Source organism: Panthera pardus, unplaced genomic scaffold (assembly GCF_024362965.1).
Source record: "Panthera pardus isolate Hobbes unplaced genomic scaffold, ASM2436296v1 HiC_scaffold_8, whole genome shotgun sequence".
NCBI classification, from domain to species: domain Eukaryota; kingdom Metazoa; phylum Chordata; class Mammalia; order Carnivora; family Felidae; genus Panthera; species Panthera pardus.
In genome coordinates, this window is record NW_026527013.1 from 88,223,470 (window position 1) to 88,242,584 (window position 19,115).

The 19,115-nt window shown below is 33.4% G+C and overlaps 1 protein-coding gene across 3 annotated transcripts in view; it reads right to left on the reverse strand.

Moving 5' to 3' along the window:
• SEMA3A (semaphorin 3A) overlaps nt 1-19,115 on the reverse strand; it is a 463,579-nt gene that overhangs the window by 306,766 nt on the left and 137,698 nt on the right. For all 3 annotated transcript variants that reach the window (XM_019451313.2, XM_019451314.2, XM_019451315.2), the window contains exon 2: nt 7,178-7,261. The gene's annotated coding sequence lies outside the window, so the exon portion shown is untranslated. The remainder of the gene's footprint in view (nt 1-7,177; nt 7,262-19,115) is intronic.

Genomic DNA, 19,115 nt, shown 5'->3' on the forward strand with positions numbered 1-19,115 from the left:
ACACTATTTCAGAGTATCAGGGATAAAAGTAGGATCCTAAAAGCTTTTCTTTTCTTGGTGGGATCGGGGCAGGGGATACATATTACAAAGGAACAGAAATCAGAATGCATTAAGTGCTCAACTGCAGCTTTAACAGATGACTTGAGAATGAATAGATACAAACATTAAGCATAAAATTGCTGCAGTGACTATTTTGATATCAGCTAAAATAGACATTAAGGCAATAGCACTACCAAAGATAAAAAGAAATGGTACCTAATGGTAAGAAGTCCAAATCATTATGAAAACATACGAAGCATAAATGTCTATGCACCTACCAAAAAACCACAAAGTCCAAGAAACAATCCGTGACAGCATTAAAGAAGAACATTAAAATTATATAACCATAACAACTAGACAAAAATAAATCAGTAAACACATAATGGATCTAAAGAACACAGTGAAGCACATATGGTGGACCTTAAAATAACACTCATGAGATTTTAAATGATTGATATCAGAGAATGTTCTCTGAACAAAGTAGGATAAAATTAAAAATCAATAATAATAAGATAGCTAAAGAAACATATACTGATTTACAGAGTCAACAAAATTCCAATACAACTTTAGGAGGCTTTTTGTATGTGTGAGGGGGAGGGCAGAGGAATTATATAGTAGAGAAAATAATCTAGAAATACCAAATAAATTTTAAAATACAGCTGAATTGATCACCTTATACAAGTCATTGATTTTAACACTTAGTGTAAATCTACAAAAATCAAGGCAATGTGTTATTGGCAAATGTAGTCATAGTCCAATGGAGACAATTAGCCCAGAGTAGTCCATTGATCTCTGAAAAAGCTTCTAACATAAGACAATGAAAAAAATGACTTTTCAACAAATAATGCTAGAACAATTAGACAACGGCATAGAAAAAAAAAAAGGTTTAATCTTGACATATCTTATACTATGTATAAAAAGTGATCATAGTCAAAGTAGATCATAGTCCTTCAAAAACTAAAATAATAAAACTCTTAGAAGAAAATATTGGAGGAGTGTCTAGGTGGCTCAGCTGGTTAATCATCTAACTCAATTTTGGCTCAGGTCATGATCTCATGGTTTCATGAGTTTCAGCCCCACGTTGGGCTCTGCACTGACAATGCAGAGACTGCTTAGGATTCTCTCCTGCTCTCTCTCTCTCTGCCCTTCCCCTGCTCACATTCCCTCTCTCCTTCTCTTTTTTAAAATAAATAAATAAACATTAAAAAAGAAAATATTGGAAAAATATTGGAGAAAAACCTTACATTGGGGTAAGCAAAGGTTTCTTAGTATCCAATAGTACAAATGATTTAAAAAAAAGATATATAGCACTTCATCACTATTAACATGTTTGCTATTCAAAAGAAACTTAAGTGTATGAAAATGAAAGCCATTTTGGGGCGCCTGGGTGGCTCAGTCGGTTGAGCATCCGACTTCGGCTCAGGTCATGATCTCATGGTTCGTGAGTTCGAGCCCTGAGTCCAGCTCTGTGCTGACAGCTCAGAGCCTGGAGCCTGCTTCAGATTCTGTGTCTCGCTCTCTCTCTGTCCCTCCCCTGCTCATGCTCTGTCTCTCTCTGTCTCAAAAATAAATAAAACATTAAAAAAAATAAAAAAAAATGAAAGCCATTGAATGGGAGAAAATATTCATGAAACATATATATCTACCAAAGGATTTGTATCCAGAATATATAAAGTGCTCTTACAACTGAAAAAAATAATAAGAAAATAAGCCAGTTAAAAAAATAGAGCAAAATAGTTCAATGAATAATTCAGAGAAGAAGATATATAGATGGCAAAAACGCAAATTAAAAGATGCTCAATATCATTGGTCAACAGGGAAATGCAAATTAAATCCCACTGAAATACCATCCCATATACATTAAAATGGCTAAAATTAAGAATGACTGACAATAAGAAATTTTGCAAGAATGCAGAGCAAGGATCAGCAAACTTCTTGTTTAAAGGGACAGAAAGTAAATATTTTAAGCTTTGAGGGCCATATGGTTTCTGTTCAAATTACTTAATTCTGCTTTTGTAGCATAAAAGCATCTCATTTGTAACAAATGAGTGCGGCTGTGTTCCAATACAACTTTATTTACAAATAAAGCTGATTTGGCTCAAGAACTATGGTTTGAAGACCTTTGATGCTGAGCAACAGGAAATTTCATATAATACTCAGGTGAATGCCAAATGGTAAAAACACTTGAAAAACTGTTTATCATTTCTTAAAAAGTTAAGTATACACTTACCAAAGACCCTGATGTTCCAATTCTACATGTGTATCCAAGAGAAATGAAAACACATGTTGACACAATGACTTATACAAATGCTCATAGAAAATTAAGTCACAATAGTCAAAAGAAACAACTAACTATCCATCAACAAGTGAATGAATAAGCAAATGTAGTATACCCTCAATGGAATACTATTCAACAATAAAAAGAATTACTGATACGAACAAACATATAAATAAATGTCTAAGTCATGCAAAGTGAAAAAAATACACAACAAATACATACTTATATGATTCCATTTATATAAAATGCAAACTAATGCATGCTATGAAAAAAGTAAAAGGTGGTAAAGAATCTTTTCAGGGTGATAGAAATATTCTGTATCTTTCTTCTGGTGGTGGTTTCATGGGTATACACCACTGTCAAAAGTCACAGAATTGAGCCTTTAAAAAAGATGACGTTTCTAATCCCTAAATTATCCATCAATAAAGTTAGTAAGGAAAAATAAATATATAGAGAGAATTTTTACCCAAAGAAACTACACATCGTACATAGTTTAATAAAGACAAGAGTCCTGCGCAGTGTTTTTGCATTTCATATATATATCAACATACGTGTAGCCAGCCATAAAATGTCATTCCATAAGTAGGTTTGTTCCCTGAGGTAGAACACTATATATGCTTTTCTCTTATTACCCAATCTTTCTTGCTCAATTATTTTAACGCACTGACAAGCTTTTCTTTGTGGAAGAAGAGGATGTCACCTCTTTATTTTGTCTGTACGAGTATAAATTTCAGTTGAAGACAATGCTGATAAATAATGGAAACTGTCAACAGATAATCCTAAAATGAGTAAGAAAGAATGTCCAGCAAAAAGAATATCTTGCTCCCAAGATATTATGATATAAAAGAAAGAACTCTAAAATTAGAGTTTGGAGCTTGGGTTCCTGGTGTCTGTAACTTGTATTAGGTTTATCTTGGCCTTAGTTTCCTTATGTAAACAATGAAATGTTCTCTTAAATCCCTTCTGGCTCAGAAATTCTGTGGGCCTAAAACCATTTAGCATAAATTATCAAAGATGAAGAAGAAGAAGGAGAAGGGGAAGAAGAAGAAGGAAGAGAAGGAGGCCGAGAAAGAGGGGAGGAGGAGGGAGGAAGAACAGTATGATGAAGGAATTATTAGCCAGAAAAATAAATAAATGATTCAGTCTGAATCGGAGATAAAATTTGTACAAACATACAGACAATGAAATTTTTCAAAGAGGTAAGTAACATTTCCCCGCTACCCATGGCCATGCTAATTCCACTCTCACTAGATGCAGAGGAGGCTAAGCATGTGCTGGATTTTCTCAGGAGTATAGCCACACCTCAAAGCACTCCTTCTGACCCTGTGCACACTAACATCTGAGCCAAAGTGAGGAAGTGAGGGCTTGCTATGTATACAGATCACGATGGTTTCTTGTTATTAGAATTGAATGGGAGATCAGTTCTAGCATGATTCTTATATACCTGAACAACCTAATTTTTTCTCTTTGTTTTAAAAATGGCTAGAGAGTGGCACCTGGGTGGCTCAGTCAGTGACTCTTGCTATCAGCTTAGCTCATGATCCCAGGGTCCTGGGATTGAACCTCACATGGGGCTTTACAATGAGTGTGGACCTTGCTCAAGACTCTCTCTTTCTCTCTCTCTCTCTCTGCTCCTCTCCCCAGCTTGTGCACTCTCTTTCTTTCTCTCTCTAAAAAATAAAAGAATAAATGGGTAGGGAATTCTATGATAAGGAAAATATATTCTAATGCCTTAGAGACTCTTAGTGGTTAAAACACAATGAAACATCAGTATGTTGTAAGCTAAGAGACACTACTTAGAAATCAAAATTAAACAAGTTTAATTAAAAATGGATATATGTCAAAATTGTATTTCATTTGAAAAAAATGTCTATCTCTTAAATAGTGACATTTTTTAGACAACTTAAATGTTTTAAAGGGCTTCAGCTTATTTCAATTCAGCAGCAACATGCCTATATAAAAGGGTTCTTTTCTTTCTTTCAGTCACTCACTAAATAAATATTATCTATCCCTTAAACTGCTAGGAAGGGGCAGGCATACTAAGAAAAAATATTTTTAATCCTGAAAAGCTCATAATCTAGAATATAAAAATAAGACTTAAACCACAAAGCAGAACACCTTTGAAAAATAAAATAAAAATAGTTTGAAAAGTAATCAAAGGGAAAACTATACTGTACACATCAACATATAATTAAAAACTATAAAATATTGCAAAATATATGACAACTATAAGCAAGTAAAATTAGATATTGCTAGTCCCAATATATAAATGAGACAATTAAATAAGGCAAAACAATTTTCTCAAGGCCACAAAGTGATTCAGCTTGGAAATCCAGAACTACATGAGTCTGGAGTATAATTTCATTCTATTGTCTGCGACACCTCCTTAAAAACATATCAAAGTTAGTCAATAGTCATAAAGAATGAATCTCAAGTAGAATAATAAATTATATATAATACTCTTGACATTTTTATCATTTTTTACTTCCTTTTCATCCACACATTTTCAATTTTCCTTTTTAGTTAATGTGGAATTTTATCTCATTTTCCCTTGTCCAAATTAGTACATCCTTTTCTTAACTACAGTTTCCTGTAATTGCCTTCTATTTTTTTTAAATACTTGAAATCTTTGTTATGAGCTTTACATTAAATATTTCATAATACATTTGACATGCCAATAATTCTCATTAAGTGTACTTCTGTTAAATAAAGGGAGAAGGGTGCCTGAGTGGCTCAGTGGACTGAGCATCACACTCCTAATTTACACTCAGGTCATGATCCCAGGGTCCTGAAATCAAGCCCCATGTGGCACTCCATGCTGAGCATGGAGCCTTCTTAACGTACTCTCTCCCTCTGCACCTCTCCCCTGCTTGCACTCTCTTTAAAAAATAATAATAATAAAATTAAAATTAAATTTAAAAAGGGAGAAACTAAGGGTAGAATGACCTTGTCACTGAAATGGACATCAATTAAAGAAAAAAAAAAGGAAAAGGTATCAAGTTTTCCAATTTTGGATGGCCTGATCACATTTTTCAACAAACTAATAGTTAACAGCCGCTGTTTACATTTGTATTATTCAAAGCCTAGAATTATAAGTTCAATTCTTCAAATATTTCCCTTACCTGCAGTATCTGGAAGTAAATTTCATCAGATTTCAGTCCAATTTGCTACTTTGACTTTAATAAATACTCATTAGTTGAGTATTAGTACAATTAGTACATCATTGATTGTATTCAGTCATTTAAGACTAATCCATGTAGATTGTTCACGTGTTTATAAATTAATTTCAAAAACCTGGCTTGATCTTCAAGTATACATTAAAAGGCAATAACAACAATCACACTGATGCTGTGTCTATGTATGACTTTGGCCTTCATAAATTTGGAACATATTTTAATTAGTATCCAAGAAATTTATTTTGTGAACTTTCCCTCCTTTATTGGTGCCCTATAAGGCAGTTGTAATTGGCAAAGTAGAAGGTTCTTATTTACTGAAAAATAATGTTTGATGTTTGTGCACAGGATGCACTAATAAAAAATAGCACCCAGGAAATTAGTACTGTGGAAGGCTAAAAGTTAATCTAGCCCAATAATGGATATTTATATATATGTATAGATATGTTTATATGTATGTATATATGTATATATATGTGTAGAGAATTGGGAATACAAAAGTCATATTTTTGAATCTTTACTGACATACCAGAACTAAAGATATACGATGTGTCATTTGTAAAACATTAAAAATCCATATGGACTTGATACTAACTTTATCAGCTTCAATGTACATCTCAAATCACTAAATTTTTATCTTATGTGATTAAAGGTTTGCATATGTAAGTGATGCTCCCATATAGCAATTATAATTTCCTTAAAATTCTTAAAAATCTTACTTTTCTTGATACTAATTATGACAAAGCAAGGAAAAAAGCATTTTTTTACATTAAGTAGAAATGATCATCTAAAAAAATCCCAAGGGACCAAATAAAATTGTGAGCTCCTTAGTTTTACTGAAATAAAAATAAAATTAATAAATGAATGTTATTCTACTCAAAAACCTATAAAGGAATTAATACATAGATTCTGGGTTTTTTTTATTACCATTCCTATACAGTAGTCACAGATTTTAAAGTATATGTTTTAATTCCTTTATTATTACTTGTAATGGCAATTCCTGCCAGTAGCAGTATATAAAATACAATGGGATGCTTAACCTCATGCTGCTAAATTTTCCTTGTACTTACAATGAAATGAAGCTTGAGGAACATTTATAGTTAGAGGGTTAAAAAAGAGAGTAATATGTATACATTCATATTTCTAAGTGTATTTTATTTTAAGGGTAATATTTCAGTCTCACATCTTAGGTCAAAATTAAGATAGTGTAACACATTAAAAACTGACTCCTCCCTCTGTGCTTGGTATTCAAGCCTTTGAATGGATTCTAGTTGATAGTAACCATATGTGGTCCAGGAAATATAGAAGGGGTAGGCTAGCCAAAGGATCTTTCTGGATGGCAATCTGCCCACATGTCAACTATCTCTGTGCTGTGGCTCTTGTGGAACATGGCAAACACAGTCTAATTCCTGCATTATAAAGATAAAAAAAATAGTAGCGATCCATATCTTGACATTTTGAAGCGGTAATGTGGCTTCCCTACAAACCTTTTTAGTTTTTGAAATGTTAGAGCAATCTCATGTATTCAAATCATTCCACAGAATAAAAATTACTTAAGTAAAAACAGAAAGTACCCTTAATTTTTAAAAATTATCCTCCAAATTATGTGTCAAAGAAATGTACTACTATACCTATATTTTCACTAGAACTTAGCATGCAATTATGTGCATATTTTAAAATCTCTTACCTCCTTCTGGAAAAATTCTTAAGTCCTGAGGTACATCTGCTCAGTCCAATTGATTATTTTCAGTACCTGGACACTTCAAGTACCCTATAAAAATAAATTCATTCTTAGAATTTCAATATAATTCAAATAATTCATAATCAATCAATAGGTGCTCCACTAAATTAAAAGTCAGTATAAAGGTCTTCAAACAACCTCAATACGTTGCATAGGAAAATATAATGTAGGAAGGAAAAAGGCATGATGGGAGGCAGACACTGAATTTGACAAACATTTCACTCAAGCTCCTCCAACCAAATTACAATTTGTAAATACTAATTGGATTTGAGGTACTTTGAAATTATTCATTATTTAGGCTCTGACTCTGATAAAGAACAACTGATATATTTGAGAATTCATTGAAATTCTAACACGCTGTATTGATTTATCCATAATGTTATGATGTCATTAACATTGTTCACTACTGACGATGAAAGGCTTACAGTGACAACCCAGCTAAGCAGTAATTTCATGGCGCTGCTAGCAAGTAACTGGATTTTACTTTAACAAAAGCTTTTTTTCCCCCTGAATAAAAAAAACATACCATACATGAAAAGTAAATAGAAATATTAAAGAACTCAATCTTTTAAAATCTGAAATAAAAACATGCTTTGAATAATTTTACGTTACTAAAACAAATTCTTTGTCAGTACTCATACACTATTTAACATTTGAATAAATTATGAAAATAATTTAGAAAACAAAATAAAGATAATTCATATCTGGGCCAGAGACTTAAAAATATCCCAACGGAGAAAATACACAATTTGGTGAAAACAAGACAGAATATGTAGTAGAGATTCATTGACGAAGTACTAATGTTATTAAACAATTTTAATCTTATTTAAGTCAACAGAAACTACAGTAATATAGACTCTGAAGTAGCATTTCTCTCATTATGTCCAATCCTGTTTTTTTACTGTGCCTTTTTGAGAAATATAGAATATTTCTAGATTACTATATTTATGAGAAACATAGACTACATTATCCTATATGTATTCACACATGTTTTTATTGGATCCCTTACTACCTGATAGAATTATAGAAAACTTCTAGAGTTGATTTAAGCAAAGAATTTATGCTAGGTATACAAGTAAATAAACAGATAATCTATTACCCCGAGTGTATATGCAAAAACTGAAACTCAAGTGTCAATACCATGTTCCACATTCCTTGGATACGTGTATCACATGACAGTGAAAGTATTTCATGACAGTGATAGAGTGGAAAACAAGATCTTTGGGGGAGAGAAGTCAAGTAACTGAGAGACTAGTGTTTTTGAAGTCTACAAGCATATTGAAATTACCATATTGTAAGACAAGAAAGGCATTGGAAAGAGAGACAGTAAATTAAAGCTAAAATCTTAACAGAAGAGAGGAAGTGATCAGAGATTGGTAAAAGACTTCTTAAAGAGGAGTAGCAGCTAGTATCTGCTAATGTCATGACATCACAGGCAGTTTTGGGGAGGAGGGAAGAGACAGTTTTGGAAGTGACACTGAAGAGCAAGAGAACATTACTTCACCTCCATCTCAGTGATTTAAGTGGTGTGGTAGGGAAATAGCCATCTCTTGGAGGCTGGCACGAGAAGCAGGGTCATCAAAGAAGAACCAGGTTTCATTTAGAAAGAAGATAAGGGGAAATTACATAAAAGTAGTGAAGATAAAGGGGCTTGTTGGTGAGTTCCAGAGAGCATGGTGAAAGGGTATCAGGAGACAGAGAGGAATCGTGATGAAGATTAGTGACTTGAGAACCAGGAATGCCTGGCAAGTTCTGGGTTCCTTTTAGCCACGGACATAAAATGAGAGAGCAGGCATGAGAAATCAAATCCTGATTTTTCCCGAGAGAGCATAGAGATGAGGCTGCGAGTGTCAAAAGGGGCAGGGGGATGATTGTGAGGTCTTGTCAGGAGTGTTCTGGGCTTCAGGGTAACTATTTGACACTTGAGGAGAGTGCTCTCTGACCCAGCTAAGGATGTGTGAATTCTTCTTGACTTCTGATGGACATCTTTAGACCAGCACAGGGACTTTGTCCCTTGACTCGCAAGAGTGATGGCCTGTAGAGGAGGAACATACACCACGTGTGGGCTTCCTTTTGACTTACATAGGAAGCATCCTATGGCTAGTCTAGATGTCAACTTACTCTAAACATATTGACAATCTCTCATGCCCTTCTGGTGATGGCCTCATTTCTATCATGTGGTTGAATCTCCTGTATATGAAGACCTAAAGGCCTGCGGAGGGACGAACAGAATACTTCAGCATTCTGATCTCTTTCTGACTTCGGCTGTTGGAAGCCTAAAGAAAGAGAAGTTTTATTCCAAATATAAGGGCTTCCATTTTTTTACATTTGAATTTTCTTTAACTTGATGTTATCAATGTTCTATTTCATGAACAGCTTCATAGACTTTAACTGATCTAATTGTTCATAACCCACATAGATATGTAAGATTAATTCATTAAATGTTTTATTATTTACTAGGTGCCAGGCACAATTTTAGGCAGCATTAACTACTAACTGATGTGCCTGGCCTTGAGACACTTAAATTTTATACAATCCATAAATCATATAATATACAAATTCATTATATAATGTAAGGCGATGGTAGGTGCTATAAAATAAGAGGATTGAAGGTGGCTGAGTATCAATTCACTTGGGAAAGTCAGGGAAGTCCTCTCTGAGTTGGTGACATTCTACCTGAAGTCTGAAGGAAGAAAGTATGTGGATATCTCAGGAAAGCATATTCGAGACCAAAGGAACAATAGATACAAAGGCTTAGGCAAGCAAGACTGCACATAGATGGTTCCAGAAATAGCAATAAAATCAGTGAGTAATAAGTAAGGAAGAAATGATAAGAGGAAGGTGGAGAAGCAAAATATAATATGGTTATAACTTTAAACAAATTTGAACTGATAAGAAAATATACTACAAACATCGATAAAATGTAGGCCATGAATATAGTTCTCTAGTTAACAATAAAACTGATCGAAACAAAATACTGCAAAAAAAAATGCTGTGGATAATTGAATTAAAAAAGCTTACTTACACAATGGAAGTTTTACTACTTCATTTATCTCTAAAGAAAATTGATCAAATGGAACCATCAAGTTGGAAAAACAAATTAACACTTGGAATATTGGTTAATTCAATAATTATAACTATGATTAAAATATACTTGTTTGACAGAATGAGAATATGCACCTTCTTTGATAATGTAGAGAACATTCTGGCACAGAGGAGTTTTTGCATCTATCGTTGGGAACACTATATGAGCCAAGTAGCCACCTGCAGATACAAAATGTCTGATCCAACCTGACAGTTCTTTTCTCCAATTTACACCACATAATTTTCAACAGAAAAATCTGTCAAAAGAGGTTCCATTAGTGTCAGGTAAAGATTCCTAACCAGTATACTTTTAACTTGTTCTAAAATGATAGTAACAAGTGAATCTTAAATGGGAAACTCCTATTGCAAATAAAATGTAAGTCTTTATCTTATCTATTTAATTTCTTTGATCCTGGTGTTCTCCTGGAAACTCTAAAGGAGTTGTGACTTTGACAAATGTGATGTCTGCCAGTTCCTACAGGGATATACTAAGAACAAATGCAACATTCTACTTTCTGCTCTATTTGTTTTCATTAAACAATGATTTACTAGGAGTTAACTGAATTGAAACTTACACTGGTCATTTTCTTTATAAATAACATTGCAAATTTATTGGAAAGACTTAAATTGTCATTAATATTTCTAGAAAAGTTCATTCCAAATTTAATCTCATTCTCTTTTCTTGCTCTTTCTCCGTCCTCTTTCTTTCCTCCCTTCATCTCTCCTCTTTGTCACTCATGAGAAGATGGGTCTATGAGTTCCTTTGGGAGAAAGATTATGAATAAACGAAAAACTAATCAACTGAGGTTTAATTTCATTTACAATTCCAATTGTTTTTGATTAGAATTAGTAGTTGTATTATATTTCAAATAACATGAAGATATGTGTTGTCCTGCATATTTAAATTGTACTAAAGTATCTAAATTTAAGTAACTCCAAACATTCTTATGTTTCATTATACAATTTTTTTATTTATGCATTTAAAAATACTTGTTAACTATACCCAGTATGTCCAGGCAATGTTTTAGGTGCAAAATTAATTAGGTGTGCAACTAAAATATAACCTTTGGGGAGTTGGGACTTGCTTTTTATTTGCCACTATATCACTAGTGCATAGAACGATGTGGTGTAGAGTATCATTTAAATATATGTAATGAATATGAAGATATATATTTGAATGGCTGTATATATTTGAGTTAATGAATGAATATATTCTCATTTCCTTTATGTTACTGAGAATCAGACAACTAAATTATTGATTGCAGTTCAATGTGATGAATATAATGATGGTGATAAGTACTGAATGCTTAGGATTCACAGAGGTAAGAATCTAAATCAGTCTATAGGGGTGTTTCAGGCTCCAAGTCTGGAAACAGAGGATTAAAGATGTATAGTCAAGGTTGCAAGTACATACATCTGGGGCTGATATCTCATTAAGCACTAGAGAAAATTGCTCAGGGATAAAATATACACTTTTCAAGGTCCTGGAAAAATATTTAAATTGTAAAAAATTAAATGGCTTCTAGAATATAAAAAAAAGATGCAAATCAGATATTAAGGGATATTTAACTAAATGCTTGTTGAATGTAACCTTTCAACCTTATTATGTTAAGTTGAAATTTCTTATAATTAAGATTATCTTACCCTGCACTTATCCCTCAAGATGCATAATAATTATTGAAGAAAAAAGCCAGAAGATAATAATGCAAGGGCAAATTTATAAAATCCTTTCAAATTTTTAACATAAACAAACAAAAGTGTTTACTGTGGGACAAAGGTAGATTTAATATATTTGAAACACTATGGAATAAGCCCTCTGAAACAAAGAAATGATACCTAGGGTATCAAAAGACCTAAAATAGGTGAGTGTCATCCAGTCTTAGACTGGTTCTGACATAGGCTGAAAATAAATATAAATTAATTAAAATATTGCATCATACATATCCTTTAAGTAATTTCTAAACCCTAAATTGTCACTATTGCTCCAAATTCATAATAGATACATAAAACTAAAAACATCATTTTCATTTTTCAAGGAAATCAAAAAGTACATACAAATAGAAAATTTAGCTTAAGACCCTTAAGGCCAATTTTTGTCTTAAATAAACTTTCAGTGTCTTTCTCAAACTTAAATCATCCTGGACAAATTTCTTGGGACAGTTTTTGGTCATTAAAACATCATGAAGAGAACTCCAACACTAAAATACAATTTCCAAAGGCTTGAAAAAAATTAAACTGAAAATAATTTCCCCTTTAAAAATACACAAAAACTTTATGAACTATTCACCTCTAGCTTAAATGTTTGAAAGTACACACTAGTTACCAATGCCATCCTATATCTCATAATATATACACATTATTTGCATTTATATGAAACTTATAAAATATGTGCTATTATATATTACATACACACAACACATATGCACACACATAAAAACACATACATATATACACACATACACACATCTTGGAGAATCCTTAACTGATTTGTACATACTTTGTTATGTCTTAATTAAACTTGAAGCTTAAATCACCCAAGTGATTAGTACCATCAAAAATTTTGGAATCTCCATTTTCTTCTGAATATATGTGATTGCCTATTCTCAATATATAGAACCTCTTATCCTGAATATCTATGATTTCTTAGAAGACTTTGAATCTACTATTTCTTAATTATAGTTATAAACATTATTGGTACAAGCATGTTTTGAAGCTTCCTGATGTCTGTAACATTTCTTACTCTAAAGTATCTGGAATGTAGATTTAGCAATGCTTCTTTTTGAAACACTGCAAACAAAATATCAGATTTTTTTAACCATAGTGGCTACGTGACTCTAATGAAATCATGCACTGTTATTTATAATTTTTTTTTTTGAGTAGCACCTGTGATATACTGCTAAATCCTTATTTTTCCCCCTGAAATTCCTTTGTCCTCAATATCAAAAGAATCCAATTTTGAGAATGAAACCGTAGTCATTATAAGAAGAATGAAACCATACATTACAAATCTCACTTAAGCTATTTATTATCCAAGCCTATAAAAACAAAAATATAGATCCATAGTTATTTGAGAATAAATCAAATTAATTCATTATTGTCCTTTTCTGTTGTCTCAAACATTTTTCAATAGGATTTCTTCCCTTAAATTACCTGTCAAGAAACTGTTTTGTTTTCTTTCCTCTTAAGTTGAATGGTCTCATATTTAGTTTTACAATTATTAGGTAAAACTGTACTTGTCGAGTAGGTAGAAAGGTCTAGAAGAGTATGCTGTGTTCATAGATGAATGGTTATGATGACTGAAGAGACATAATTTTTTTTTACAAATATAACATCCATGTTTTCTTTTTTTTCAGTTTATTTATTTATGTATTTATTTTTAATATGAAATTTATTGTTAAATTGGTTTCCATACAACACCCAGTGCTCATCCCAACAAGTGCCCTCCTCAATACCCGTCACCCACCTCCTCCCTCCCACCCCCATCAACCCTCAGTTTGTTCTCAGTTTTTTTTTATTATATGAAACTTATTGTCAAATTAGTTTCCATACAACACCCAGTGCTCATCTCAAAAGATGCCCTCTTCAATACCCATCACCTACCCCCCCCTCCCTCCCGCCCCCCATTAACCCTCAGTTTGTTCTCATTTTTAAGAGTCTCTTATGCTTTGGCTCTCTCTCCCACTCTAACCTCTTTTTTTTTCTTTTTTTTTCCTTCCCCTCCCCCATGGTTTTCTGTTAAGTTTCTCAGGATCCACATAAGAGTGAAAACATATGGTAACTGTCTTTCTCTGTATGACTTATTTCACTTAGCATAACACTCTCCAGTTCCATCCATGTTGCTACAAAAGGCCATGTTTCATTCTTTCTCATTGCCACGTAGTATTCCATTGTGTATATAAACCACAATTTCTTTATCCATTCATCAGTTGATGGACATTTAGGCTCTTTCCAAAATTTGGCTATTGTTGAGAGTGCTGCTATAAACATTGGGCTACAAGTGCCCCTATGCATCAGTACTCCTGTATCCCTTGGGTAAATTCCTAGCAGTGCTATTGCTGGGTCATAGGGTAGATCTATTTTTAATTTATTTTAATGTTTTCCAGAGTGGCTGCACCAGTTTTTATTCCCACCAACAGTGCAAGAGGGTTCCCATTTCTCCACATCCTCGCCAGCATCTATAGTCTCCTGATTTGTTCATTTTGGCCACTCTGACTGGCTTGAGGTGATATCTGAGTGTGGTTTTGATTTGTATTTCCCTGATGAGGAGCAATGTTGAGCATCTTTTCATGTGCCTGTTGGCCATCTGGATGTCTTCTTTAGAGAAGTGTCTATTCAACATCCATCTTTTCTACCCTTCAAGTGTCTGTCCCATAGCTTCTATGTTCTAGACCTGGTCCATGTCATAAGATATTTTGATAGTCTAATGTCTATAAAAACCCCTCAGGTCTCACTCAGGGAATATATCTAGTTTTGTAATTAGATGAAGAGGTGAAATTCTATTTAAGACAGAGATTGATGTAAATCTATGGTTTAATTTCCTGGAAAAATTAGGGAAATAAAAATCATAGACATTTATTTATATACAATTTATATATATATATATATATATATATATATATATATATATATAAACAAATATATATATATATTATTTATATATAAACTCTGTTACAAAGCATCTATTTTTCCCCAATGACTATCTAATATTATATGAGTGAAGCAAATTTCTATATTATACTAATCTTAGTAATATCAACAAGTCAAGTATTTATAAGCAGCATCAGCATTATCAGCTCCATTGGAAAATAACAACACTTACCAAAAATGTCAAGCAACTGGCATGTTAGTATACCCATTAATTAGCAAGTGTTAGTCAAGTAACTCCAGATACTATGTACTTTGAAGCTACGTCTCTTCTAAGACAAATGTATAAGATCGCATTATTGTGAAAATATTTACATGCTTGCCCTACTCTGTCCTTCCATATCTGAAAGATTATACTTCCCACTCCTTTTACTTAAGAGTAAGCAACATAACTTGCTTTGGCAAATATAGTGTGAGTAAAAGTGACATGGTCTATTTCTAAGCAGAAGCTCTAGGGGCCACAACATGGTTCTGTCATCACCTTTCTTCCTGGGGACATAACTAATTCTTAAGTCTGAGTACAAAATAATGAAACAGAACTGAAACAATCACACAAATAACTATCAGTGAGTGATACAGAAAAATCTTTATTCTTCTTGTGAAGTCATTAATTACCTCAGCATAAACTAATACTATGCTATACTAATTAACATACTATTAGTTTTATACTATTTTGTACTATTTTTGTATTATTTTGTACTATTAGTATATGCTAATAGATATACTATTGACAGCCTATACTAATTGATATGAAATTTGGTGCTTAGAAGTAAAGAATTACAATAATAATCAATTATATATCAGCCCTGGGGCCAAGCAGTAAGTAGTAAGAACATTTTTATTGGAGATTGGGAAGATGGTGGCCCATGTAATGCATTGGAGAAACATTCAGTAAAACTGGAAACTTTTATAGATTGGGAAGCAAATAATGCTCTAAATTAGCTGTGGCTTCAAGTTATGGCCAATTTGTAAACAGAATCAACAGGAAGAGAGAGAATCTGGAAATTACAGGCCTTGCAGCATTGAAAGATGAAACTGTTTCTTATCTCCAATTAGTAAAAGAGAAAAATGTGGAATGCTTTAAGTTACAAAAGCTAATTACAACTCGGCTTCTTAGCAAAGAGCAAATCAAGGGTATCTCTGCACTGATTAAGGGAGAAGTCAGTAAACACGTTCCTTTGGATGAAATGGCTCAGAGAAAATAGAATAAAAAAGGGTACAAGTCTTCTAGAAGCCAAATAACTTCAAGATACCTGAGTTTAGAGAAAAAAAAATCACGGGTGAGGCGACTGGTGCATGGTTGTGAATAACCTAAAATAGTATAAATAAGAAGCCTACTATGTTTTGAGAAAGTTGTGCGGCCAAGGGAACTTCCAGCCTGGAATAAAAGAGAATATGAGTGTTCAAGATTTAAAGCAAACTTCAGAATTCCCAAATTTCCACTGGCAGCAAAATCAGGCTTAGGAAGCTCCTTAGCCTCTTGGGGGGGTGGGGACTTTCTACAATTCCCCCTTCAGATAATGTCAAGGAGGATGAATAATGTATAAGATCTGCCAGAGGAAAGAGCTAAGAACCACAGAGAATAATAGGGTAGGCAGTTGTTGGCAGGCATTAGAACAGGGGACCAATCAGGGAACATTCCCCATAACCAGGAAAGGATCATGCTCACTATCATTTCAGATTTGCTCTGATCTACTTGCTGACTGTATTTAACTTCTTCTCCTTTCTGATTAAAAGTATGTCACTGTTCTACCATAATGTATTACAAATGTGCGTGTGTGTGTGTGTGTGTGTGTGTGCGCGTGGTTGGGTGGGGCGATAAAGTAGATAAATGATTTACTTAGTTCCTAGTTCTCCAGATGAAGACCTTCATTTGGTTCTAGATTTTGAGTCTGACACTGTAATAGATGGGATTTTATATAACAGAGGGAAGTGAATATTTATGATCAGACTTTGGTAAATTGTATCATTGTTAAGATAAGTGCTATTGGGTCAGACCCTGCAGGAACATTAGACTTCCAGCACCACTGACTTTATTATATGTAGTCATGTGACTTGCTTTGGGCAGTGACATGTGACTGCAAGTAAATGTGCCACATCTGGAGAGAGGCTTCAAAATAGAGCTCTTGGTTCTTTCTTTACTCTTTTCCTTCTTCACTGAGATTTGCAAGTTTCAGATAGGTCAGCTTCTTCATTTAAGAATGATGGAGCACAGCCTGAACTGTCCCGTGATGGACATACAACATATGAAATATATAAACTTGAGTATTATAAAGACACTGAGATGTTGAGGTCATCTGTTACCATGGCACAACTTAGTGTAGCCTCAATGACTGAACAATACAATAGAAAGTGCACAGAAGCAAAAGATGCAGAGAAAACAGCATGTCAGAGACGATAGTCACTTTGGCTCAGATGAGCAATGCTTGCTTTAGAAAGGACTCATTTTATGCCATCTTAGTATAGCAGGAATTCCAGGAAATGGCATGCAAGATGTAATCAGAATGCCATTTTTTCTGACTAAATTCTGGTTTTGTCTGAATATAAAAAGGAGAAAGGAATAGTGCCACACTAATGGAAAGTAGCTTGTTTTGTTTTAATCTCATAATAAATCTTTCAAAGCACTGTAGAATTATGAGGAATAAATAAATACCTGAAAAAATTATTATCCAGAGAAGTTCTCTGTTGTGAATAATTTTCTACTAACTGTTCTGGCTGGGAAGGATTGTCACAGCACACCATCCATTTCCAAATGGTAATTAACCTTACCAAAATCGTTCCGCAAAAGATTCTACAGCATCATATCAAGTTGAGATTTAAAGATATATAATGTCATTGGTAAATGTGTCAGCGCACTGCACAGGTAAAATATGCAAATGTAAACCTTTAGGCTGGAGAGAACATGAACTACTCTCCTTCAGAGAACAGCTGTTAACTTTTGAAGACCTTGGTTTCATTGATGGCATTACTACTAGAGATGCAAGCACTGGGGAGGAAAGACTCTAAGATATGGAAAGGTATACTTTCTATTCTTCTTGGATGACTGGCACAAAAATAATAGATACAATTATCTAAAAAAACTCTGTTTTTTTTTAATTTTTTTTTTAACGTTTACTTATTTTTGAGACAGAGAGAGACACGGCATGAACGGGGGAGGGGCAGAGAGAGAGAGAGAGAGACACAGAATCGGAAGCCAGCTCCAGGCTCTGAGCCATCAGCCCAGAGCCCGACGCGGGGCTCGAACTCGCGGACCGCAAGATCGTGACCTGAGCCGAAGTCGGACGCTTAACTGACTGAGCCACCCAGGCGCCCCAAAAAACTCTGTTTTTTAAAGTATCAGCTATAGTTATGAAGTCACAAAATCATAGGATATAAACAAAAAAAATAGAAATTATCTAAATTGTCTCTGTTAAAACCAGTCTTGTAGTAGTTCACTGCCTTCCTCAACAATTAGTAAGCGATTTTTAGCAAACAAAGTTTCTCTCCATTTTATCTTTAATGTGATGCAATAATACAAAATGCAACCCCAAAACACTGATAAAAGCAATCAACTACATATTCCTGTCGTAAATAACTAAATGTAGCAAATGTTTCAGGTTTATGGTTAAGAATTTTTCAAAAATGTTACATTAAAACTTACTGTTTTAAATTATATTCAAATAGCTTCTTCTGATACCTATACCTTGATGTGAGATATTTTGATGCTATTATTTTTCATTATAAATTTGACCAATAGTCTATTTAATTTAAATACATGCATTAAAATTAATATATGCATTGGCTAAAATTGTAGAGATTACTTCCTCTTAGTTATTTTTGAATTACTAATTACTTTTTTTTCTTTTCATTTTTGTAAGCATGGGTCCTTTTCCTCTAACTTCAATTCCTTTTGGCTTTTGTTGTTTATGTTAAAAAGCACTCCCTGTTTTCAAACTAACCATCCATTTTACCATGTTCTCATGTTTTTCTTTCATTTTCATTTGAGAGAAATTATCTGAGATAAAATTGTTTTAGTGAGAAAGACCATTGCCTTAGGTTATATGTACCATTTTTAACTTTCAGTGTCATCGTAACCAAATTAAAACCAAAATAAGTGCTGATATGAAGGACTATTTGGAGGCAAATCAGTTAATATTTTCAAATAATAATAATTTAA